The 27,754-nt window shown below is 44.1% G+C and overlaps 1 protein-coding gene across 1 annotated transcript in view; it reads left to right on the forward strand.

The window, feature by feature from the left end:
* The window catches only part of UGT8 (UDP glycosyltransferase 8), an 82,064-nt gene that overhangs the window by 12,247 nt on the left and 42,063 nt on the right, over window positions 1-27,754 (forward strand). The gene's annotated exons all lie outside the window — the stretch shown is intronic.

Here is a 27,754-nt window from a genome sequence, read left to right on the forward strand (position 1 = left end):
AGTACCTGTATTCCAGCATATCCGAAAGTGACGTACCGCCGGGGTCGTAATATCAAAGACCATGTAGTTAAAAGCTTTCTAAAACCATCTACACCTCAAAGTAACTGGCTTTCACGCTCCATCCCTAATGGGACCTTCTCATGCGCTAAATGTTTAGCTTGTGGATTTATCAAAAAAGGAGATACCTTTAGATCAAGTACAACGGGGACAGAATACACTATACGAGATTTTGTTAACTGTCTCTCTACCAATGTTGTCTATATTATCACCTGCGTCTGTCAGAAACAATATATTGGGAAAACGAGGCAGCAATTTCGCCGTAGGATCCTGGCACACGTAGGCAACATTGGCAGAAATGAAGCAACCTCAGTCTCCACCCATGTGTTGGAGCAACATGGGGGGGATGCTAATTGTTTAAAGTTTCAGGGGATGGAAATTGTGAAGTCCGACGGGAGAAGAGGTGACATAGATTCACTGCTTCTGCAAAAAGAAGCAGCTTGGATCTATAGATGCGATACAGTTCAACCTGCTGGTCTTAATGAACAACTTCTGTTTAACTGCTTTCTCTAAGGTTGACTGCTGTTGGCATAATCTGTAATCCTGATCCACGTTGTCCATTCGTGTGCGAAATATTTCTTTATTTCTGCATCATTATACTTATATGCTCTAATTGATCCCCTATCTCTTATCAGGTATCAAATTATATCTTTATTTATGAATCAGTGCATACTATCAGTCTATAAGAAAAAGGGTAAGATACTAGAATATATTCACAATTAACGATCTGTGATCTCAGTGCATTTAACATCTTATGTTTAAATAAAACTGAGTCTCTGTATATTTTTTATATAAGTATGTACTTGTTGTATCAGTATACATTTCTTCACCAACTCCTCCTCCCTTGGTGACATTAAAGATACACTAATACTTACCTACAAGATTGCTAGTCATATACCTCATGTGCAATCAAAAGACAAATACCTTAATAGAATTAAACAGTTATGGACATTGAACATTGCAGTTACCATTACGCTGTACTACTATTAATACGCTTGCTACGTATCAACCTCTGACAGCAGCGCAGCGATAACGGGACGCCCCCTGACGCATAGGCGTCATGGCGCTCTGACATGGTGTTTGCTGTGAGACGCAGCGCACACACGCCCCTTATGGGCGAGACTCTATCGGCAGGCGCGCTCCTGACGTGGTGACATCACACACGCTGCACCGGCAGAGAGTTGCGTCCTACGTCACGCCGCCCACGGACCGAGATTCAGTCCGCAAGTATGCCCCCTTGCGTGGTGACGTCATACGTTTTGTCCAGCCTCTTCGGCGACGTCAGGCGCCTCTGTCACGCCCACCAGCCCCGTCCGCTTACTTACTGGCTACGATCTAATATTTACATCAAGCGGTCAGGGTAGATCTGCACTGCGATCGGTTTCTATGGTGAGCGACTATGCATGTACTAACTGTTGGATAGGGATGTGCTATAACTTCTCCAAGATCGGCAATTTGTTGCACATGGCTATTGTTGATGTTCTTTAGTGATCTTATTGGAGGGATCTGTCTTAACCAAACCCATTGTGGGAGGAGCCACTTATATATAAGGAGCTCAGTTAATGACCACCTTCATTCCCTAGCCTACCATCAAGGCGACGGGTTACTCTCTCCGCTATGCTCCTGCTGGGGCTCTTTTTTTCTTTTGCATGAGGGCATTAGCTACTGCTTGAGGTGTTCTTAACCAACTTGCTTATCTCAAAATCCACCATTGCGATTTGAGACTTGGACCTTGCGGCAGCCTCTAGGCTTACTTTTTAACAAGAAGCACTAGTTTCTCTTTTTTGGCATTCAACTAAGATTGGGGCTAATAGACACATATTGTTGTCTCCCCCCTAGTGCTTCACTTTTGTTAATATCAGGCCGCTTGACAACTTCAACAGCATGACTATCGCGTTATAGTCCCTCAGACCTAGAAATAGCTCGTTTTACCTCAGTTAGGAGCAGGAGCTATTGGCATTTTTGAGTCAGGATTCATCTCCTAAGACTCTTCAAATAGGTCACTTACTCTAAGTGACCTATTTTTCTTATAAGCGAAACTGAGAGTTTATCACCTATTTCAGTTGTTAATCCTTCATGATACTCTGTGATGTGATACAATCTCATCTTCTTGTGATTATACACAAATCCGTTATCTATAGCTTGAGTACTATATCTCCTGATGATCCACAAAGACTATGTGGTGAAACGCGTAGAGTCTAAAGTACTATTTCCACGCATCAACTGCTTAAAGCAGATACTACCATTGCATCATCAATTCTCAGCTTCTTTTAGCATATAGAGGAAGAAAGTACAATCGTACATACATTTCCTCTTGGTTATCTAGAGTCTTGTACTCAAATATCTGGAAAAAAGAAACACTACCAGTACAATATATTGAGTTCTAACTGACCTTAAGCATTTTCTATTACATACAGGTGTTCTATAAATATTGGTGTTGGGTGATTACACTATTACACCCCACCAAATTTTGTCCATATAGGACCTATAAATCTTAATTTGCACCGAACTATACACGTTCGATGCGAATAGATACCTGTCCAACACGCTTCTTTACAGAGACGGAGTGGAGCTTAGAGATTCCAAAAAACTCTACTCGGGCTCTTATACTATCATAATTAAACGAGCCCGTTTAACTTCCACTCTTGCTCTATTGGGGTCTTTTAGATTCTTGTCCCAGTGGAGTGTTTGAGAAAATACTCATTGAGTGTCATAATCCAGGCCGCTACGGGTACCACTATTTTTTCGTGGTCTACCTCACCTGGTTTTTTGTTTTCGTATGTTTGTCAGTGTTGTGCCCTTTTTTCGTTTTTTAATCGTATCTTATTAAAAATTGTAGTTTTAATATAAGTCACGTCTGTGAATTTGGCTTATAAATACTGATCAGAATATTGTTGTGTGAAAGTAGCCTTTGGGTGAATTCACATAATGCAGAATCCACAGCAGACGACCGTCTGAACCGATTTGTTGCCGCTGCAGATGATCAGTGAAATTCATTTGTTGCAATGATTGAATTTTATAGTGAAAATCTGGTTATAGATTTAGGGTGGCGTCACACAGGCATAAGCGTTTAAAAATGTGCCAAGTTATGTTCAACCTTTTCCCGCTATACATTGCATAGTTACGTTCTGCGGGGTTGCGGTATGTATGAGGAGAGATCATGCAGTTATCTCTCAATACATTGCAGGGGGAGTGTAGGCTGTTTATTACAGCCGACACCCGGCGGCAACAGCTGCAATCGGCCATGAAGCAGATCATGGCTGTTAACCCTTTAAAAGCTGCTGTCCATTGTGACAGCGGCATTTAAATCCCCTGAGCAATGTTGGTGGGTCCCATACGGCCCCCTGCGATGAGATCGCAGGGAGCCGTAGGAGTGTCATGGCAGCTAAGAACCTTCTGAAAGGCCCAGTGCTGTCTCGGTAGGACTGCCTATCAAGCCGTCCCCTTGGGGTGGCCTGGTAGACTGCCTGTCAGATTGCAGTATTACGGTGCATGTTATGGTCTCCTACGTTGTGACTCACAAAGGGCTAACAGAATTCAGATGAAGATTTGTTCCATTCAGGCCTAATGTCCACGGGGGGATTTGATTTGCAGAATCCATGCATGGCACCCACGCATGAAATCCGCAGATCAAGCTGTCCATAGGTAAGCATTGGACATCTGCACTTCAGTTTACACCTGTGGATTTGTTTTTATTGATTTGCAGTTGTCACGTGCGGATGTGCTCCATTCATCTATATGGGAGCTTACGATCTGCAGTGCATCCGCAAATACATTTGCAGATTCACTGCGGATTTGAAGGTGAAAATCAATTAGGGAAGTGGGGAAAAGGCTGGGAGGCGGGGATGCATTTTTTTCCAATGCAAATGCATTGTGGATCCTCCGCGCGTAAAAAAACCTGCGATCAGCGATCTCCCGCAAGCAATAAAAAATCAATTTAATGATGACTCACAGTGCATCCACTATGGAAATCTGCATGAAAAATCTGCATGTGCCGTGGACATGAGGCCTCACTGTTTAAGAATTTGTAGCACAAACTGTAGTGATGCTACACATCACGATCGGATTGACAGATTGCTGGGAGGGGCTCGTGATGATCCAGTGGTCATGGTGCACATCGGCACCAATGAACTAATTAGAGGTCAATGGAGGGCCCTCAAAAACAATTTCAGGGACCTAGGATCAAAGCTTAGGGCGAGGGCCTCCAAGGTAGTTTTCTCGGAAATACTACCTGCACCACAAGCCACATTAGAAAGGTAGCAGGACTTTAGGGAGGTAAACAAGTGACTTTGGAGTTGGTGTAAAAAGGAGGAATTTGGGTTCCTGGAGAACTGGGCTGACTTTGCTGTCAGCTGCAGGCTCTACCATAGGGACGGGCCGTATTTCAATGGGGAGGGTGCAGCTGTGCTGGGGGAGAAGATGGCTAGAAGGTTGGAGGAGTGCTTAAACTAAGGACTGGGGGAGGGCAAAAAGAGAAACAGGGGGGTAGACAGTAGATAGGGACCTGGGACCTATCTAAGTTAGTACATTTAGAACTGACAGAATAGCTAATAGTAGCATTAGTAGCACAATGAATATAAAGAACAACCACCACCGTATAAATTGTATGGCAACGAATGCAAGAAGTCTGATCGGTAAAGTGGGTGAGCTTGAAGCAAGAAAGTCTGATGAAAATTACGATATAGTAGGAATAACGGAAACATGGCTTGATGATAAGTGCAATTTGGCTGTGAATTTACATGGTTACAATGTCTTCTGAGGAGACACTGGAAACCAGAAGGAAGGAGGAGTATGTCTTTAGGTTAAATCATACTTAACCCAAAACTACGAGAAAATATAGGTGCAGGAGATGAACATGTGGAATCTCTGTGGGTAGAAATACAGGGAGAAAAAAAATAACAAAATCCTGATAGGGGTTTTCTATAGGCCACCAAAAGTAACAGAAGAAACTGAAATCTTATTATTAAGGCAAATAGAAGAGGTGTCAAACCGCAATGAAGTAATTATTATGGGGGACTTTAATAATCCGGATGTAATATGGGAAGATGAAACCTGCAATCACACAAGGGTGATAAGTAAGTTCGTGAGAACAATTAAAGCTAAATACCTTACCCAACTTGTGCAGGGGCCAACTAGAGGGAGGGCCACTCTGGACTTACTATTAACTAACAAACTGAACAGAACCACGAAGGTGCAGGTGCAGGGACACTTGGGAAATAGTGATCACAATATAATTGATTTCCAGCGGTCATTTAACAAGTAGCCTTATCAGGGAGCAACAAAAAAACTAAACTTTAGTAAAGCAAAATTTGATCAGCTCAGAACTGCTATTGATAAAATAAATTGGGATAATATCCTCATAAATAACAGTACAGAAGACAAATGGGAGAAGTTTAAAAACATCCTAATGAGCTCATGTGAGCAGTTTATACCATTTAAAACTAAAAGAAATACAAGTAGAAGGAAACCAATGTAGCTCGACAAGACTGTAAGGGGGCAATAAACAAAAAAAGAAAGCGTTTAAACTACTGAAACAAGAAGGCAGCGAAGAAGCGCTAAAATCGTGCAGGGGAAAAAAACTAATCATGTAAGGAAAAGATCAAAATGACTAAGGAGGAGGCAGAGAGACTGATTGCCAAAGAGAGCAAAAATAATCCTAAACTATTTTTCAATTATATAAAGAGTAAAAGGATTTGCACTGAAAGCACTGGCCCTTTAACAAATAATGCAGGAGAAAACATAGAAGATGATGGGGGAAGGCAAATCTATTAAATAGTGTTTTTTTTTCTAATGTATTCACAAATGAAAATGAAATGCCACACGAGATGCAGGGGAATAAAACAAACCCCCCACTAAATATTGCATGCCTAACACAGAAGGAAGTGCAGAAGCGGTTAAAGAGGATAAAAATCAATAAATCGCTGGGCCTGGATGAAATACACCCAAGGGTTCTAAGGGAGTAAGTGACGTGATGGCTAGACCGCTATTTCTTATATTTATAGACACTATTGAGACCGGGGTTGTACCACTGGGTTGGTGCATTGCCAATGTGTTTCCAGTATACAAAAAGAGAGCTTGGGAACTACAGGCCTGTAAGTTTCACTTCAATAATTGGAAAAATATTTGAGGGGTTTCTGAGAGATGCCATCCTAGAATACCTCAAGGAAAACAATGGCATAACTCCTCATCAACATGGGTTCATAAGGGGTCATTCATTTCAGACCAATTTGATCAGCTTCTACGATGAAGTAAGTTCTAGGTTGGACCTGGGAAAGTCTAGTGATCTCGTATATCTGGATTTCTCTAAAGCATTTGACACCGTGCCGCATAATAGGTTGATATATAAAATGAGACAGCTTGGACTGGGCAAAAACGTGTGCATCTGAGTAAAGAACTGGCGCAGAGATAAAAGGAAGCAGAGACTGGTAAGAAATGGTTCATACTCTGATTGGGCCACTGTTGCTAGTGGGGTGCCAGTGGGTTCAGTATTGGGCCACATTCTGCTCAACATATTTATCAATGTCCTGTACAGTAAAATATCAATATTTGCAGATGATGCAAAATTATACGAGACAATTAATACAACAGAGGGCAATATATGGCTACAAAAGGACCTAGATAAACTGGGGGATTGGGTAGAAAAATGGCAAATGAAGTTCAATGTTGATAAATGTAAGGTTATGCACATGGGCAGGAGAAACGGATGTCACCAATATACACTAAATGGGGTACCGCTTTGGAAAAATTAGATTAAAAAGACCTGGGGGTACTAGTGGACCCATAAAACTGACAGAGCTTTAGCCTGGACAGAAGCTACCTACTTCAATTACGCAAACAAACCTGACAGACTCCTGGCTCGCAAAGTTAGAGCACGGCAAACCCTTAACTCAATCCATAAAATGCAGGCTAGAACAGGCATAAAATCCTCAAATTCAGAAAGTTTATACCACGCTACAACAATACTATCAAAAGCTTTACTCTATGGGAGAGCCTGCCACAATGGAAAAGCATGCAGCAGAGCGCCGTGGGTTTTTGAAGCAGCGCTTATCTCGCGGAAATCTGCCCTGAGGAATATTTAAGGCTGGATTCATACGTCTATCAAGTTCTGCTTCAATAACCCTTAATTCAGATATAAGCACAGAAGATGTGGACTTGGCAATTAAATGTCTCGAAAGGGAAAAAGCCCCAGGTCCAGATGGTCTTATGGCCTTGTACTATGGAAAAATTCCCCCCAACCTTGCAACCCTACTTGCTCAACCAATTTAATTATATCCTGCATAATGGACATGTACATCCTGATTTCCTACAAGGCCTTATCACAACTATACCCAAACCTGGAAAACACCACACACCCTGCCCTCTAATTACAGGCCCATCTCTCTCTCTAATGTTGACCTCAAACTCTTCACGACTATAATAGCTGCAACAGTTAATAAACTATTGCCCTCCACCACGACCAAGTAGGCTTCATTCCAGGTAGGCAAGTGTCTGACAATGTATGAAAAATTCTAAATCTAATCCATGTTGCAAATGTCTCCGGGACACCGCTATCAGGTATAACCCTTGATATTGAAAAAGGATTTGACTCACTGTCATGGCTTTATTTGCAATTGACATTTTAAAAAATGGGGTTTGGTGGTCCCTTTTTGAACAGTATTTCAGCACTGTATTCTAACCCTTTAGCATACCTTAGGGCTGTCCCCTCTTACCAAAATTATTTGCACTTGCAATAGAGTCGTTGTGTATTGCCATTCATGATAATTCCAATATATTTGGCTTCCGCATTGACAATAAAATCAAACTCTGCCTTTTTTGGTGCTGGTATAGCAACCCTTGAAAAATTTAGTGTAGCCTCTGGCCTTAAAATGAACCAGTCCAAGTCAGAAATCATATTCGGTAATATCCCTTCCCATGTTCAATAGTTTATCACGCTCAATTTCCATTTTAACGCCAATACTCATTATCTTCCTTATCTATGGATCAAACTTACTAACTCTATTGACACACTTTATAAATAGAACTATGAAACACTATTTCGCCAGTTGAAAGTGGGACTGTCCTTACCTTTCCTGTTTGGGTCAAATAACACAGTATAAAAATTTACTCCTATCATGACTCCTCTCTTTTTTTTTTTTGGATCACTCTCTATTCCTGTTCCCACATCAGCTATACAAGTAATGCAAAAACTAGTCTTGTCCTTTGTCATCCCGTAGAGCCCCCCCCCACACACACACATAAATAAGAGCACCCTATATTTACCAAAATGTTTGGAGGTCTCTCCGTGTCTTATCATCTTATATATTATAAGGCAGCATGTCTCGCCCAGAAACACCTCCACCCCCCCCCTCCCATATATGCGGGTCCTTAATCCTCATTAACAGTCTCCATAGAGGCCACCTAATTACATCCTCATACTTAGTCCTCCCTTCTTTGGACTAGTACGCCCTTTCCAAAAATTCGGGACCTTTCTCATTCTATTCTATTCTACCTACTCTGGCGTCAAGTGTGATTCAAAATATTCCCTCGGTCAGGCCCATCTCAACTTATTCCCCTCCTTTCTTGTCCAGCATTACCCCCAGGATTAGATGCCCCCCGATTTGTGTTGTGGCAAACTAACAAGCTTACTACCCTTTATGACTTTTTAATAAGGGGTAAGCTAATATCACTCTCTAGTTTAATAAGCAATTTCTACCTCCTCTAGAGGAATGGTGGAGAAAAACTCATCTTCCACTTTTGGTCATCCCTCGTTTCCTCCTCAACCAAAATAGAACTGAATCCTCTAGAAGCCATATGTAAATATTCTCCCATGTATCTTCATATTCTTTCACAACTTTATTGGATCTTGAATGGAACATTACAAAATCATAAATTACCATACATGCTCCAATGGTAAAAAGACCAGAACTCCACTCCAATACTGCAGAGATGGCATGATTGTTGTGAAACATTAAGCAGAATAGTTGGCAAGTTAACACAATCATCACTCAAAGTATTCCGTAAGAGAATACCTTGTCCCAACCTGAATCCATGCCTTTCATCCCAAAGTCTCTAATATATGTTTTGGAGGTTGTGAAAGTGTTGGATCACAACTTCACATTTGGTGGTCCTGCCCAGTGGCACAAAGATTTTAGAAAAAAACTCTCCTCTCAAACTCCTACAATATATCACCATGGCCACCTGTATTCATATATAGTACCTGCAATATATCTGTTTTTGTTCTAACTACATATGGTGGATATCTATGTTTGTTTTATATGGAATAGCCTTTGGGAGTGTGTCATGCATTTCCTGACACTTGATTACTACTTTTACATACCTGTATCGATATTGTGCTTGAACTTTTGCATAACTTCTGAAGATGAGGAGTTTCTTACTTAGGGTTTCTTCCTACTATGTTGTGTTGTTAAACATACTGCAACTTAAGGCTCAATTTACACAACAATCCCCCATCCTCTTCCACTGTGCCCCCTAATAACCCCTGCCCCCACCAGGCCATATGGACTCCAGACTGGAGTCAGTGACTGCTTCTGCAAGAAAGTGACTAAATTAGTCAGTTAAAGAGCTGCAAGTGCTGCTCACTGCCTTGTCATCTGTATAAGCCTGTCTGTGAGCAGAAGGTTACACTCTACCACTGCCAGTTACCAGCAGCGGCCTTGCCTTTTCCAGATTCAGCCTGCAAAGAGCCCTTTCCCCCCTGCCCCACAACCCCTTCCAGGCCCAGTCATACGCAGTAAATTATGCGGCTGTACACAGGGTCACCGACCAGGCACACCGGTGGAGTCCACTGTGGGCCTCCCGCATGCGGAATCCAACCTACTCGTTTGAGCCCAGCCTTATATCATAAGATCTATTTCCTATGTGGCAATGTAACTTTTCCACAATGGATAACATAGTGTATAATACTGCAATTACTCCTGACTGAAAGTGAAAATAAATGGCTATGAAAATACATTTAGGTACGATCATGTTGTAGAATTAAAGGTGTGTTACAGTGTTACATTATTCATTCAAAGCAAAATCAAGGACACCAAAACCTTGGTGTAAGTTTATTTGAAAGTTGACCTTCCGCAATCATTAAAGCTGTGGAAGCCCTGCGATATTCTTATCAATGATCTTTGACTCGTGCATTTGTACTGCATTTTTACTGCGCTGAGCCTGTTGACTTTGTACTTTTTGTGTTGATTCTTATTTAAGTATTCTGCACAGTAATATCACTGTGGTAGTAATGGGTGTGATAGCCGCTTACCAAAGAAACTAGGCTTTTTTTCATTAAATTAAAAAATTGAAATGTTTGCAACATTTTTGCACATTAGTTTCTATTAGTTTGAACAATTAAGGCCTCCTTTTTACCACGGCATTGTCTTTAATGGGACTTTACAGACTAGCGCTTGAACACTGCGTTTCGTAACAACGGGAATTTCAAGTGCTGTCTGCTCTACTTTTGTCTATTTAAGCACTTAACGCACCTCATCACCCATCACAAGGAAGGGGTGCGTTGCAAATTGCTGTAGCATGCGTTCGAAAATGCAGCATGAAATCGTGGTAAAACTATACGGTTTTGAACGCAGTGTCTTGTGGATGCATGTGTGAGAGCAGCTCACAGCACGTGGGGTGTGAGATATATGCACGTACTCAGTATGCATTAGCATTGCATACTGGCTGTCTGCAGCCCATTGCCATTTAATACCTTGGTGTGCATGCACATTTAATATGTGCCAAGATAGAGCATGCTGTGATTTTTCTTGTGCATGTATTGTGGACAGCTATGGGATATTGGTACAATCCACGTGCGTAATATGTAATTACATTACGCTCGTGTGAAACAGCCCAAAGATGTACCTAAAAATACAGCTTAACCCCTTAGTGACCAAGCCTGTTTGCGCCTTAATGACCAGGCCAAATTTTGGAAATCTGACATGTCACTTTAACATGGAATAACACCGTAAAGGTTTTGCATATCCGAGTAATTCTGACACAGTTTTTTTTTTTTGCTACATATTGTACTTCATTTAGGTGGTAAAAATAGACTGATTAAAATTTGTGTATATTTATTAAAAGCACCAAAATTGGGAACATTTTGAAAAAAATTTCATTTTTTTCACATCGTCAACTGCAATATGTCAAATATGTGCAAACATACTGTACACATTTTTGATGAGATATATATTTCCATCTATTTACTTTATTCTTGAAGCACATTGGAAAAACTTTAGTTTATTTTAACCATTTAGGAGACTTACAAATTTAACATTAATTAGTAACATTTCAAAGGCTCATAGGTATCAGAATGATAGATACCCCCCAAAAATGAACCGAGTTTTAAAAAAAATACACATCTTAATGTATTCAGTGAGGGGTGTCAAGAGTATTTTGACCCCATTGTTTCTTTTCAGGAGTTAATGCAATTTAGAGGAGGAAAAAAAATAAATCTTTTTGCAAATATGTCATTTTAAAGGCAGGGTTTTTTTTTCTATTGTGCACATGAAAATGAGGATTTGCACTCCAAAATGGATACCTCTGTTTGTCCTGTGTTCAGAAACATACTCATTGTGGCCCTCATCTTATGTCTGTATGCACAACGGGGCCCAAACTGAAAGGAGCAGCCGATGGCTTTCAATTGTATTTTTTAGGTTGGCATTGATTTAAATGGAGAAATTTTAATCTGACAATATTTGCATATGTACAGGGTCATCGAAAGGTCGGGCCTTAATTCGAGTTTTTTAGTCTATACCATTCCGTGCTTTACATGTCAACCCATGGGTTGACCATTTCCTGGGTTGGCTGCACTCGCCACCTTATGCATATATCACTCTTGTCTTTCTACCATCAAGATGTCCAACTAGGACAAGGGTAAACTCATTCCTACTACGCACTAACCTGTGGTGTTGTAAAGATGTGTCCTTTTCAACGGGTCGATTGTTGCATAGGAGTGTTAATCATTCAGTGAATGGAGGCAGAGCGGACCAAAGATCACTTCAGGCCACTTATCTCCACTTTCATAGATGATCGACTGCCTGATCACACGGACCGATTGTTGTTTAATTTTTCTGTCTGCCTACAGTGAACGACGAATATGACAAATGATAAGCAAACAAATCATCGTTCGTCCTTATCGTTTACAGTGAATGACTATCATTCAGTTTTGCTTGATCTAGTAATAAACTGAACAAGAATTATTCCATGTAAAAGGGCCTTTTTAAGCTTTTTGAATTTCATTGTTATACAACTTACCATGATGCCAATTTCATAGAATATGGCAGCATTTAGTATAAAACGTTCATAATAAAGGGAACCTGTGCACTTGAACTTGCTGTCCAATCTGGAGGCAGCATCTTATAAAGCCGGAGGAGCTGAGTAGATTTATATACTGCATAGTTTTATGGGGAAAGATTCAGTATAACTTGTATTTTATTCATTTAAACATCTCAACATTCTGAGTTGATTTTTTTGGTGCGTAAAATTGTCTGTCTGGAGAAAATAGCGGATACGGTGCGCATTCTGGCTGTTTTTACACCCTGTCGGAAAAGATAGGTCTTGATCTATTTTTTGCTGGAATACGCCGGCCGTTCCCATAGATTTCTATGGGAGCCTATGAGAACCATTAGTAAAAGGGAAGGGGGAGGGAGTTTAGCTGCAGCTCACATTGCTAAAGTCTCCCCCCCTTCCCTTGCTGGCAACTCCCATAGGCTGGGAAAGGAGGGGGTGGGACTAGCTCTGCTAAGCCCCTATCCCACCCTCTTCACTTGCCAGCAGGGGGAGTTTAGCAGTGCTGAACTCTTTTCCCCGGCTGATGGTCTTCCGGGCTGCAGCGTATATACTTCAGTCAAGCCGTCTGAATGGGCATGAAAACGGGAGATGCAGCTGCGACTAGGTCGTGGGTGTCACTTTTGCATGCTATTTTCGGCTGCAATTCAGAGGGGCGAAAATCACAGCGCCTATGTGAAGGAGCCCTATGACTGTACATATAGGGGTAGCTGTCAATCACTGATAGGACCGCCCATTAGACTGTTCAACCCAGGAAGAGTGAAGGTTTTAATGTATAAAATACAAGTTATATTGAATCTTTCCCCAAACAACTATATATCATTCTGCTCAGCTGCTCCTGCTGTATAACGTGATGCTTGCAGTGTGGAGAGCATGTTCCATCTGACCGGCTCCCTTTTAAATGTATAGATTTTTGTTAAAAAGCAGCCTATGGGTGACAGTTGGATAAAACTGGTACAGCACATGATCTAATGGGCGAGGTGTTCCAAGGTAACGCCAAAAATAGAGTGTGCTATGCTTTTCTTTTTATTTCACACGTGTGTTTAAATCCATTCAAAAGAATATCGCACGAGAATATTGTTCTTGTGAATAAGCCCTGATACAGATTTTGGTAGATCAGTAACAAGGGTAGGGACAGGGCTTTGGAAAACGTAAAATTTTAGTAATCTAGTAGACTCACTGGCTGGTAAAGACCAGACCCAAATTGATTTCAGTGTCCTTGAAGTGTCCCAGGAGTCAATCAATCCTATTAACACTTATGTATTACAATACATCCATAGGGTTGGGGAGTGTCCAGGATAACACTAAGTCCACCTGCACACGGGCAGGTCGGACCCTGCATGTGGGATTCCCGCAGCGGAGTTCAACCTGGTGCCCCCAGGTTACCGCCCCGCGGGTCTTCTCCTCTGCTGCAAATGGGCCGGCTGGCCCATGCGCAGTACAGAGGACATTGTGCCGTCGCTATAGCGAGGACTCAACACCTGTGGCCAATCTGCAATGATGATTGCAGAATGGCCCCGGTACGGACGGCTCCCATTGACTTCAATGTAGGCTTCACAAAATCGCAGCATGCTGCGCTTTCTCCCCCAGAAGTGGCAAATTGTGATCTATTTCCGCTCGTGTGCAGGAAATCGCGTTTTCTCATAGCATACCATGGGCTGGATTTGCTGCAGAATCCGGAGTCGGAATCCTGCTCCGGATTTCACAATGCAAATTCGCCCATGTGCAGAAGGCTTAAATGTCAATAGAGAAATGGAAGGAATTGAAAGGGTAAGTGTTAAAAATGTATCCAGTGCTCATAAGCATATAAGATGTGATAAATGAGAGAAGGCAGACCATACTTAGGGGGAGGTCTGATGTCCTCGAGGAAATATCCTTATGAGCTCTAGATACATTTTTGACACTTATCCATTTGGTATATCAGTAGCATGTACATGGAGTTTGTATGCTAACTTTCCGCGATGCTCGAGAGTTCGTTTCGAGTAATGAACCCCATTGAAGTCAATGGGCGACTCGAGCATTTTTGTATATGACCGGTGCTCCGCTAAGGTTTTCATTTGTGAAAATCTGGAAAACCCAAGAAAGTGATGGAAATGACACAGAAATGGATAGGGCATGCGAGGGGCAACATGCTGGGCTGCATCTCAGGCTCCCAGGTGCCACTATTATTCCACAATAGCGGCAAGAGTGAGCCCCCCCCTAACAATTTTTACTTCGGACAAACCCTCATTAGCAAGGCACACCTTAGCTAAGCACCACACTACCTCCAACCAAGCACAAGCACTGCCTGCGGGACACACCGCTGCCTCTTCTCCTGGGTTACATGCTGCCCAACCCCCCCCCCCCCCGCACGACCCTGCATTTGCAGCGCACACAAAAGTGTCCCTGCGCAGCCTTCAGCTGCCCTTATGCCACATGCTGGCTGCATAGCCACACAACCCACATGTCTATTTATAAGTCCGTCTGTGATGAGGAGGAACCAGAGGCACACACTGCAGAAGGTTGGCAGGGCCAGGTAGCGACCCTCTTTAAAAGGGGCGGGACGATAGCCCACAATGCTGTAGAGAATCAATGAGAAATTGACATTCGATCTTCATTCCAATCCTGTTCCACCTCCGTCAGGAGCTGCAAATGTGGGCATGAGTTACATAGCTATGGGGAATCCATGTGCCCTCACAGTATTCATTCTGTCTAGGTATCGCATAGCTCAATCCACACTGCAAGGGGAAAGCCATCTGCACTCTGCCCCCTACCCAAGTCAGTCAGTGTCTTTGTGCCAGACAGGTCAAACACCACGATGGGAACTAAGTGTGCACCAACAGCATAGATGGGTCCTAGGCAACTCAAGACATGAACAATAAATAAATCAAAGCGGCCAAACATGGCAGATGTGCACCGCACCGACGACCTAGGCCTCGGCCCACAGCTTCAGCAATCGTAGGCATGAAGCGGACTTCGATGCTAGTTTATCTGCGATAGGCTCATTAAATCAGTTAACTTTCCTTTCACCGCTCCAATGACTAGATTAGCAGGAAAAAGCTCCACAGCCCCAACCTGGCGTACTTGCATTTCCCCCGGGACATAGGCCTCAGCCCACAGCCTCTGCAAACGCGGGCATGCAGCGGACTTCGATGCTAGTTCATCTGCGACGGGCTCAGTAAATCAGTTACGTTTCCTTTCACCGCTCCAATGACTGGATTAGCAGGAAAATAACCCACAGCCCCAACCTGGCGTACTTGCACTTCCCCTGGGACATAGGCCTCAGCCGACACCCTCAGCAAACGCGGGCATGAAGCGGACTTCGATGCTAGTTCATCTGCGACAGTCTCAGTAAATCAGTTACCTTTCCTTTCACCGCTCCAATGACTGGATTAGCAGGAAAAAGCTCCACAGCCCCAACCTGGCGTACTTGCACTTCCCCCGAGACATAGGCCTCAGCCCACATGAAAGCAAACGCGGGCATGCAGCGGACTTCGATGCTAGTTCATCTGCGACGGGCTCATTAAATCAGTTAGCTTTCCTTTCACCGCTCCAATGACTGGATTAGCAGGAAAAAACCCCACAGCCCCAACCTGGCATACTTGCACTTCCCCTGGGACATAGGCCTCAGCCGACACCCTCAGCAAACGCGGGCATGAAGCGGACTTCGATGCTAGTTCATCTGCGACAGTCTCAGTAAATCAGTTACCTTTCCTTTCACCGCTCTAATGACTGGATTAGCAGGAAAAAGCTCCACAGCCCCAACCTGGCGTACTTGCACTTCCCCCGAGACATAGGCCTCAGCCCACACGAAAGCAAATGCGGGCATGCAGCGGACTTCGATGCTAGTTCATCTGCGCCGGGCTCATTAAATCAGTTAGCTTTCCTTTTACCGCTCCAATGACTGGATTAGCAGGAAGAAGCTCCACAGCCCCAACCTGGCATACTTGCACTTCCCCCGAGACATAGGCCTCAGCCCACACCCTCAGCAAACGTGGGCATGAAGTGGACTTTGATGCTAGTTCATTTGCGACGGGCTCATTAAATCAGTTACCTTTCCTTTCACCTCTCCAATGACTGGATTAGCAGGAAAAAGCTCCACAGCCCCAACCTGGTGTACTTGCACTTCCCCCGGGACATAGGCCTCAGCCAACACCCTCAGCAAACGCGGGCATAAAGCGGACTTCGATGCTAGTTCATCTGCGATGGGCTCAGTTTTCTTTCCCCGCTCCAATGACTGGATTAGTCAGGAAAAAGTTGCACAGCCCCATCCTGCCGCAGTTGCAGGTCCCCCGGGACATAGGCCTCGACCAACAGCTTCAGCAATCGTAAGCAGGAAGCGGACTTTCACTGCACCCAGGACATAAGCCTCTGCACATACCCTCATCAATTGTGGGCCTAGAGCGGACTCCAATGCTAGCGTAGCTGTGAACATCTCATTAGCACTGTATCGCTCCTCTTGTTTGTCCCAATGCAGTGCCCCGGATAGCTGAGGTAACGTGAGATAAAATACAGCTTGGCTTCGGCCCACACTGCATGCCCTAGTCAGGCTGGGTTTTTTTCATAGTCACAGGCAGGTACAACTCCGCTATGGGAAGTCTGTGTGCACCCACAGCATGGGTGGCTCCCTGGAACCCACCGACGGTACATAAATAAATCCCATTGCAGTGCCCCGGATAGCTGAACTAACATCAGATAAAGTAGAGGTTAGCTTCGGCCCACACTGCATGCCAGAGTCAGTCTGGGTTTTTTTCATAGTGCCAGGCAGGTAAAACTGCGCTATGGGAAGTCTGTGTGGACCCACAGCATGGGTGGGTCCCAGGAAGCCACCGACGGTACATTAATAAATCCCATTGCAGTGCCCCGGATAGCTGAGGTAAAGTGAGATAAAATACAGGTTGGCTTCAGCCCACTCTGCATGCCTGAGTCAGACTGGGTTTTTTTAATAGTCACAGGCAGGTACAACTGCGCTATGGGAAGTCTGTGTGGACCCACAGCATGGGTGGGTCCCAGAAAGCCACCGACGGTACATAAATTAATCCCATTGCAGTGCCCCGATAGCTGAGGTAACGTGAGATCAAATACAGGTTGGCTTTTGCCCACACTCCATGCCCTAGTCAGTCTGAGTTTTTAGGGGGGACCAGATACGTAGAACACCGCGATGGGAAAACTTAGTGCACCCATACTATGCACAGACCCCTGTGATATTCCTGTAGCAAAGGTATAAGCTGACCCCACTAACAGTTATGTTCCAGAAGTATAGGTAGACCCCAGTAACATTTCTGTAGTTACAGTATAGACAGACCCCAGTAACATTTCCGTAGCAGCAGTATAGGCAGAGCCCAGTATTAGTAACATTTCAGAAGTAACATTATAGACAGACCCTAGTAACATTTCCGTAGCAGCAGTATAGGCATAGCCCAGTATTAGTAACATTTCAGTAGTAACTTTATAGACAGACCCCAGTAAAATTTCAGTTACAGCAGTATAGGCAGAGCCCAGTATTAGTAACATTTCTGTAGTAACAGTATAGACAGACCCCAGTAACATTTCCGTAGCAGCAATATAGGCAGAGCCCAGTATTAGTTACATTTCAGTAGTAACAGTATAGACAGACAACAGTAACATTTTAGTTGCAGAAGTATACGCAGACCTCAGAAACATTTATGTAGCAGCAGTATTGGCAGACCCCTGTAACATTTCTGCAGCTGAAGTATAGGCAGACCCCTCCTTTGTCCCAAACAAGTTTCTCTGATAACTGTGGTAACACGAGAGGAAATACATGATGCACATTGCTGATCCCCTGACCCCAAGCGGGAGGAGGAGGTGGCATTGCAAGGCCAAGACACCATGACCAGGACCCGCTACAGTCTGTGTGGGAAGCACGTTAGAGGGCCCATGGTCAGGCTCGGTTCCGCGCCTCCACCTTGAATTTTGCCTCCATGGGCAAAATTAAACCTTCAGATCCGCCTAAGAGCCACGGGACAAAAGTAAAGCCACAGAATACAAGCAGAAGCGACAACAGCTATGTGGAAAATCTAGTATTTTCTGAGACAAGAGGGGCATTTGATAGCAATGAAAAGGATATTCTAGGTACTAAAAGTCTGAACTCCTCCTAATCTCAATCAGAAATATGGAAAGGCTTCATTCATATGTTTTCTGTTGACCATTTTAAAGTGTTAGCAATCCAAGTTTCTGGCTATACCACTCATCTTTGTCAGGAATTACCAAAGATGATCACAAGTAAAGGCCTCATCAATCAGTCCAAAATCAGTCCGGGAGTATGTGGATCTCAGCTGGCCTGCTTCCACCAAGGATATGTGCCTGCTGCTACTCTGTCCCCAGCCCTGCAGGGATGCTGTGTTCTATAGTCGGCTCTATTCCTACCTCAGCTGTACACTAAAATATGTAATTATTATCAGTACCAACAAGATGGAAGCCTTCATTATTCCACTGGCAGCATGCCGACCATTACCTTCCAAATTGCAACCCTTAGGGGGGCCAGGTCTTGATGATGATCATCCTAATATGTTATTGGTCCTAGTTCTTCCAAACCACCCATGTTGGTCTTCTTGTCCCAGAAAAGTCTGCAAGATACAAAGAGAGAAGGAGCTGGATGTTCCCGATGACATATTCTTATCTATATTAGAAGATGTCCAAAGAGAGGGGAACCTGATGTCAGAACAAGGGCTTCCAGCTGTAGGGCAGCAGAACACTGGGGTGGCAGAAGTGGGTATGCCAGAGCTGATAAACTTTCTGTGTTTGCTGTCAAATAACCTGCAGGAGATTGCAATCCAGAACAACAATAATTTTCATAGTGTGCCCCCAGCTAACCAGCCAAACCCCATACAAGGAACAGCCCCTCTTTGGCCATCATATGCTTTGCAACCTAGTTTTCAGGCTCCTGCCTCTTATGACAATAACCCAGATGCCATGTTTGATCCATCTCTCATTTATAATCCATCTGCTTTTTTAAACTATATATGTTCTAAAACCAAAATACTTGTACCGTTATGTTCTTAGTGAAGGGCATTCATATCTACAGTGTTAAAAAAATAAATAAGAATCCAAAGTTCTTGATTCTAACAGTCGTTTTCCTTTTGCCGGAAGGCACCCATTTAAAATTTACATGTGTACATTTTTAAAGATTGTTTCTATATTTTTCCGTTACTGTGTTTTTAAATATTGTTCAATGTTTTTATTGTTTATACGCAGACCCCTCTAATATTTCTGTAGCAGCAGCATAGGCAGACCCATGTAACATTTATGTAGTAGAAGACCGACCCCAGTACCATTTTTGTAGGTGCAGTATAGGCAGACCCCATTACCATTTATGTAGAAGTATAGGCAAACCCCAGTAACATTTCTGTTGCAGAAGTATAGGCAGACCCCTGTAGCATTACTGTGGCAGAAGTATAGGCAGGCAGACCCGAGTTACATTTCTGTAGCAAGAGTGTAGGCCAACCCCTGAACATTGGTGTACCATGAGTGTAGGCAAAGGCCAGAAAAATTACTTGGATTACAGTGTAGGCGAGGGCCCAAAAAATTAGTGTACCAACAGTACAAATGTACCCCAGAAAAATTGCTCAACCGAGAGGGCAGGTGAGACCCATTAATATTGTGGCTCACTGTGGCTTAATTTGTAACAGAGCCTGGAGGCAGCCCTGTTAACCCCTTCACAACCAATGACGTACCGGTACGTCATGGAGCCGCGGGGTGTGTATGAAGAGAGGTTACGTGGCAACCTCTCTTCACACAGTGCAGGCGTCAGCTGTTTATAACAGCTGACACCCGTGGGCAATAGCCGCGAGCGGCTGCACGGCCGATCGCGGCTATTAACCATTTAAATGTTGCTGTCAATTCTGACAGCGGCATTTAAATCCCCCAAACAATGTTCGGGGGTCCAGCACGGCCCCCCCCCCCCCCCCCACGGTGAGATCAGGGGAGCCGTGCAGGTTTCATGGCAGCCGTGGGCCTAATGAAAGGCCCCAGGGCTGCCTTAACAGACTGCCTATGAAGCCATCCCCGTGGGGTGGCTTGATAGACTGCTGTCAAAAAGCAGTATGAGGTAATGCTATAGCATTACGTCATACTGCAGGAGTGATCAAAGCATCGCATCTTAAAGTCCCCCAGGGGGACTTCAAAGTAATGTAAAAAAAAATAATCAATAAAGTTTTTTTTAATTGAAAAAAAATAAAATTGTAAAAGTTTAAATCACCCCCCTTTTGCCATATCTATTATTAAAAAATCAAAATAATAAATTAAAAATATGTATTTGGTATCGCCGCGTCCGTAAAAGTCCGATCTATCAAAGTAGTGCATTATTTTTCCCGCACGGTGAACGTCGTCCGAAAAAAAAAAATAAAGAATGCCAGAAAAGTCGGTAGTCCAGCGTGATGACATGATGTTTCAGGAGGAGGAGCAGGAGGAGGAGGACTAATATCATACACAGATTGACAAAGGTAAATGTCCCTTTTTTTACGGTGATAGAGAACAATGTTTGCATCCGCGGTTGCAGCGAAAATAATTTTTAGGTAACGCTGCTCTCCGCTGGTGGAAAAGAGAAGTCTGGGGAAATCCAGGCTTTGTTCATCTTTATGAGTGTAAGCATGTCGGCACTGTCAGTTGACAGGCGGGTACGCTTATCCGTTATGTTTCTCCAGCTGCACTAAACACCCTCTCTGACAAGACGCTAGCGGCAGGGCAAGCAAGCACCTCCAGGGCATACAGCGCGAGTTCGTGCCACGTGTCCAGCTTTGACACCCAGTAGTTGTACGGAGCAGAGGCGTCGCGGAGGACGATGGTACCATCAGCTACGTACTCCCTCACCATCTTTTTACAGTGCTCCCTCCGACTCAGCCTTGACTGGGGAGTGGTGACACAGTCTTGCTGGGGAGCCATAAAGCTGGCAAAGGCCTTGGACAGTGTTCCCCTGCCTGCGCTGAACATGCTGCCTGATCTCCGCGCCTCCCCTGCTATTTGGCCCTCGGAACTGCGCCTTCTGCCACTAGCGCTGTCAGATGAGAAGTTTACCATCAGTTTGTCCACCAGGGCCCTGTGGTATTGCATCACTCTCGAACCCCCTTCCTCTTCAGGAATAAGAGTGGAAAGGTTCTCCTTATACCCGGGGGTCGAGAAGGGTTAATCCATAGTGGCCAGAATGCATCTAACGCGAGGGTCACGAGAAAGGCAGCCTAACATGAAGTCAGCCATATGTGCCAGGGTACCAGTACGCAACACATTGCTGTCCTCACTAGGAAGATCACTTTCAGGATCCTCCTCCTCCACATCCACAGGCCATACACGCTGAACAGATGGGAGACAAGCAGCATGGGTACCCTCTGCAGTGGGCCCAGCTGTCTCTTCCCCCTCCTGCTCCTCCCCTCCTCCTCCTCCTCCAAAGCGCGCTGAGATATAGACATGAGGGTGCTCTGACTATCAAGCGACATACTCTCTTTCCCCATCTCCTGCTCCGACCGCAAAGCGTCAGCCTTTATGCTTTGCAGCGAGCTTCTCAGCAGGCATAGCAGAGGAATGGTGATGCTAATGATTGCAGCATCGCCACTCACCATCAGGGTAGACTCCTCAAAGTTTCTGAGGACCTGGCAGATGTCTGCCATCCAGGCCCACTCCTAGGTAAAGAATTGGGGAGGCTGACTCCCACTACGCCACCCATGTTGCAATTGGTATTCCACTATTGCTCTACCGGTTGGCTGAATGCTTCAGCTAAGAATAATGGAATAGGACCCCGGTTGTATTTTCTTGGTTTTCGGAACTGTGGCCATGATTAAGAGGGACGGCCGGGGGCATTCGTATTGTGTCGGTAAAGGTGAAATTCTTGGACCGGCGCAAGACGGACCAAAGTGAAAGCATTTGCCAAGAATGTTTTCATTGTTGGAGGAGGAGGAGGGGGAGGGTTTAGAGGAGGTGGCATAGACCGCCGCAGATACCAGAACCGAACGGCGGTGGACGTACGCTGTGCAGGAAGTTGACGGGACGCACCGAGCGGTGTAAAAAATTAGTCAGTTATTGGCCTGCACTTGGAGGCTGACAGTGGTACTGTAACGCACACTGTAGGCCCCAAAAAGCATACGCTGGTCTGCATCAAGGCCTAGCTGGCTAATAGTGAGCCACTACAAGTCACAGCAGCCTGAACAGTAATGCACACGGTCACAGGTAGCCCTAAGCAGGAGCTTTTTTGGGGTACTTGTTGACAGAATTCTACACTAGCACTGTCCCTGCCTCACCAGTACTGCCCCTATACTCTGTATAATTGGCTGCAGACTGAGAACTGAATAGTCTGCAGAGCCCAAGATGAAAAAAAAAATTGGTGCAAAACTGCTCCCCGCAGCCACAAAAGTAATGCACACGGTCACAGATAGCCCTAAGCAGGAGCTTTTTGGGGGTACTTGTAGACAGGATTCTACACTAGCACTGTCCCTGTCTCACCAATACTTCCCCTATACTCTGTATAATTGGCTGCAGACTGAGAACGCAATAGTCTGCACAGCCCAAGATGAAAGAAAAAAAATTGGTGCAAAACTGCTCCTAGCAGCCACAAAAGTAATGCACACGGTAAGATGTGGCCCTAAGAAGGACTGTTGGGGTTCTTGCAGACGCAAACAGTAGCCTAACACTTTCCCTATAGCACCAGCAGCACTATGCCTAATCTCTGCCAGCGTGTGTCTGAGGTGAGCAGCGGGCGGGACTGCCTTATATACTCGGCGGTCACTTGATCTCGCCTGCCGCTCACTGCAGGGGGGTGGCATAGGGCTGGAACATCACAGGAGGAAGTTGTAATGCCTTCTCTGCATGTCTATAGGCCAGAAAATGGCGCAAAACATGCAGGGAAGGTAATTGAATTGACTTGAGTACCGCATGGTGCTCGTCTCGAGTAACGAGCGTCTCGAGTACCCTAATACTCGAGCGAGCATCAAGCTCGGGCGAGTACGTTCGCTCATCTCTATTAGCTACTAATAAATGGCCCTAGTATGTATGTATGAGATAAGTACATTAGATTGTGAGTCCGAGTGGGTGACAGGAAGGTGAGGTGAAATTTTCTGTACAGATCTGTGGGATATGTTGACACTATAGTAGCAATAAAATAGCATATTTAGAATTCTGGATGCTTACAACTTTCTATAAAACAGCAAATACAATTTAAACTCTAGCCCATATTCAATATCTAAAGCAGATTTTTAAAGGTATTTCAGAATGCTCTTGTAACAAGTCTGTGCACTTGCAGTCATTAAGATTTATCAATGTACCGTACCAATGTATTCAAATATTAACTTGACATTTAATGCCTTAAGAAAACTTAACTACAATGCTGTTAATTGTACTAATTAGGATGACTGAGGCATCGTGATGACTCATGGATGTGGTAAGAAATAATACAAGGACAACAGTCTGCTTTCATTACAAATGGCAATCTAAAATTATAGGCCTCATATTTATAAACTTAAAGGGGTTGTCCCACGGCCAAAACGAAAAAATTTTCACACACCAGTCCCCCATGTTAAGCAAGCATTACAAACTACCCATGTAAATCATTTTTTTAGAGCGTTTCTACTCACCATGAAGCTGTTTCATGAAGTTATAAAAGTTTTCTTCCAAGATGGCCGCCGTCATTTCCCAAGGTGCACCGCTGGTCTTCTCCCATGGTGCACTGCGGGTCTTCTCCCATGGTGCACTGTGGATGTTCTTCTCCAGTCTGAGCTCCACTGCCGATTACAGCCACCTCATTGGCTGATCGGCACCACGTGATGGAGGCGGAGCTACGCAATGATGCTGAGAAGGGGGAGGAGCCAGGATGCAGCTCGTGAGCCAGGAGCCACCAGGAGACTGTTGCGGCGACCAGAGAAGAAGGTTTCAGTCGTCGCCATGGAGATGGGAACGCCAGCATCGGAGGGGGTAAGTGTATAACTTCTGTATGGCCAATATTTAATGCACAACATATATTACAAAGTGCATTAATATGGCCATACAGAAGTGCTTAACTGCACTTGCTTCTGCGGGACAACCCCTTTAATAGGAGGAAGCTTGCAAATTGATAATTACCAGTTGACCGCTTGGTGACTATGAAACATGTGAACAGCGTATGTTCAAGATTTGAACCCCTTGAGAACACAGCCATTTTTATTTATTTTTTCTTCTCTCTGTGTTAGAAAAGTTATGATTTTCTTTTGTTGATATACCTGCAAGGGGTCTTGTTTTTTTGTGGAATGAGTTGCAGTATTTTAATGCTATTGTTTGATTTTATCATATATAATTTCTAAGTGGGGTGAAATAGGGAAAAAGTTTTTTCGGTGTACGTAATGCAACAAACAAACTTTATTCTGCAGTAAGTAGGATTGTCAACACCAAATTTAAGTCCCTTTTTTGTCCTTTTTATTTCATTGAACTCTTTTATCCTACTGATTTTTCCTTTTTTTTAGTTCCCATAGGGGGCTTAAACTAGCAATCTTTCAATCACTTATATAATATACTGCAATACTTCAGGGCCTAATAGGCAAATAGCCATGCCAATCCTGGGGCTCTTTACAAGACCCCAGGCTGCCATCATGAAAAAACAACTGTCCATGATCTCAGTGTGGGGGAGCTGTTCAGGTGACAGAGGGAGCTCCTTCTCTCAGTTGGGCCATTTAAATAGCACTGTTAGCCTAATTTCACATAGGCGAGCACCATATCGAGCCCAATTTTGCTGTGGATGCAAGGTGTTTTTGTAACAAAACCACCTTGCATCACTTCGGGGAAGGAGTGATTCTCCGTCATCGCTTATGTGTATGACCCTATTGAAAAGAATGGGGTTCATATTTGTGTGAGATTCGTGTGTCTCGCAATGCACAAATCGCACGCGATTTTCTCACCCGTGGGAAGCTGGCCTTAGAATTGACAGCACAATCTAAATTGGCAACAGCTATGATGGCCATTGTCAAAGACAGCCAACACCCATTGCACTTGGCTCTCAAGCTACTCCATACAAACTCTGCACACGCCTGATATATCAGATGTCACTAAGGGGTTATAGCTTACCCATGCTTTCAGATGATGATTATTAATTAAAGCACCATTAATTCCAGAGCTCTGTACATATTAGAACAGGGGTTTATATACAGAAAAAAACCTTTATGTGACATGTTTATCATCGGTTATGGCAGGTTTCCTCCCTAATTTTCAGTTTATTCTTAAATGAATACATGAAAAGGTTTCATTCTAGAAGTAGAACACTTTTACAGGAAAACCTTTTAATTATTATTAATTGTTTTTGTATTGATACACTGAAATACGAACCTAAATGGTCACATATTAGACATGACTTCCTATTAGAGATGAGCAAGCACCAAAATGCTCGAGTGCTCGTTACTCGAGTCGAACTTTCAGTGATGCTCGAGAGTTCGTTTCGAGTAACGAACCCCATTGAAGTCAATGGGCGACTCGAGCATTTTTGTATATGACTGGTGCTCCGCTAAGGTTTTCATTTGTGAAAATCTTAGCAAATCACCAAAGTCATGTAAAAAACACAGAAATGGATAGGGCAGGCAAGGAGCAACATGCAGGGCTGCATTTCGGGCTCCGAGGTCTCACTATTAAGCCACAATAGTGGCAAGAGTGAGACCCCCCCCCCACTGTCAGCATAACAATCGTTCTCCTCTGCCACAGCTGTAACAGCTGTGGCAGAGCAGAACGATGTTAGCCCATTGAATTCAATGGAGCAGGCAATACAGCCGGCTCCATTGAAAGCAATGGGCTGCCGGCGAGCGCGGGATTAATTTTCGGGAAGGGCTTAAATATATAAGCCCTTCCCTGCAATTCATCCAGAAATGTGTAAAAATAAAATATATATATATACTCACCTGGTCCCGGCAGACGGAGTTCAGCTGCGGCCAGCTGGCAGTTCTCCTGAACTGCTCTCTGTAGTATTCAGCGGCCGGGGATTTAAAATCCCCGCCTGCTGAATGAGCTGCCTCTGATTGGTCACAGCCTGACCAATCAGAGGCAGCTCTCACTCACACCCATTCATGAATGGGTGAGTGAGTGCTGCCACTGATTGGCTCAGCTCAGCTGTCATTCAGCTGAGAGCTGCGCTGAGCCAATCAGAGGCAGCACTCATTCATCCCGCGCTCGCCGGCAGCCCATTGCTTTCAATGGAGCTGGCTGTATTGCCGGCTCCATTGAATTCAATGGTCAGTGCTCGTTTAATCGAGACGAGCACTGCGTGGTGCTCGTCTCGAGTAACGAGCATCTCGAGCACCCTAATACTCGAACGAGCATCAAGTTTGGACAAGTATGCTCGCTCATGTCTACTTCCTATATTTGTATTGGTAATGATATATCTATAATGTCTTTTTTTACCATTTCCCCCATACAACAGATGTGTAGAAATAGATTAGTAAGAGGTTCCTTACTTTATCAGAATCCAAATCACATAAGATGCCAATATCCCTAAAAGAGACATAAAAAAGCATTTGTCTGAATGAAGACGAGCTGTACCTTCCTCTTCATTACATAATAAAAAATAGTTGAGCTTAATAGGATTTTTTCATCCTCCCCCCCCCCATATACAGTAATTAAAACAGTGCCTTGAATAGTGACTATGTTGTAGTTATGAGTTCAGAGGCTCATGCATGTGGGAGTATTACAGCTATGTACAACCACCGAGTACTCTGATGTCATATTTTATAAGCTCTGTATGCCTCCCATATACAGTTGGAAACATATAGAGGGTTTTCTAGTTGAATTCAATTTGCTATGGTCTGTCAATGCTGCATAGTTGGCAAATATGTTGCTGTGGAGCTGTAGAGACTCCACGATGTCTTCTCCGTATATATAGCTCTATGTGGGCTTGAGGTCTGACACAGAGCATTGGCTTCTTCATAGTAAAATTGCATGTGATTACTGATGTCTTAAATCCCCAAATCAAGTAACAATGCCCTTGCTGTTGGTATGTTGACTTGCAAGTGGTTGACTTTACATTGTTCTATTGTAAGTAAGGCTTGTGGTTTCTTCCATGCCACCACAACATAACTTGATGTATCCAAAAGAATTATGATAAAGAAAACGTAGAGCATGTTTACCACAGTACCAATAATATTCCGCCTACAAGTCAACAAGAATTGTCCAAGAGCTAGATATTGATTGAACTGTGACTTAAAGTGGTTTTACATGGGAAAATGATCCGCCCGTGGTAACAAGTGCCGATGCACACTAATAGAGACGAGCGAGCGTACTAGTTAAGGCAAATTACTCAAGCGAGTACATGCCCGTTCATCCGAAAAGATTCGGGGGCCGGCAGGGGTGAGCGGTGAGTTGCAGGAGAGAACTGGGGAGAGAGAGAGATCCTCCCTGTTTCCCCCCGCTCTCCCCCGCCGGCCCCCGAATCTTTTCGGGCAGGCAGGCATGTACTCGAAAATGGGCATACTTGCTCGAGTAATTTCCCTTAACGAGTACGCTC

The sequence above is a fragment of the Eleutherodactylus coqui genome, chromosome 7 (assembly GCF_035609145.1).
Source record: "Eleutherodactylus coqui strain aEleCoq1 chromosome 7, aEleCoq1.hap1, whole genome shotgun sequence".
Lineage (NCBI taxonomy): Eukaryota > Metazoa > Chordata > Amphibia > Anura > Eleutherodactylidae > Eleutherodactylus > Eleutherodactylus coqui.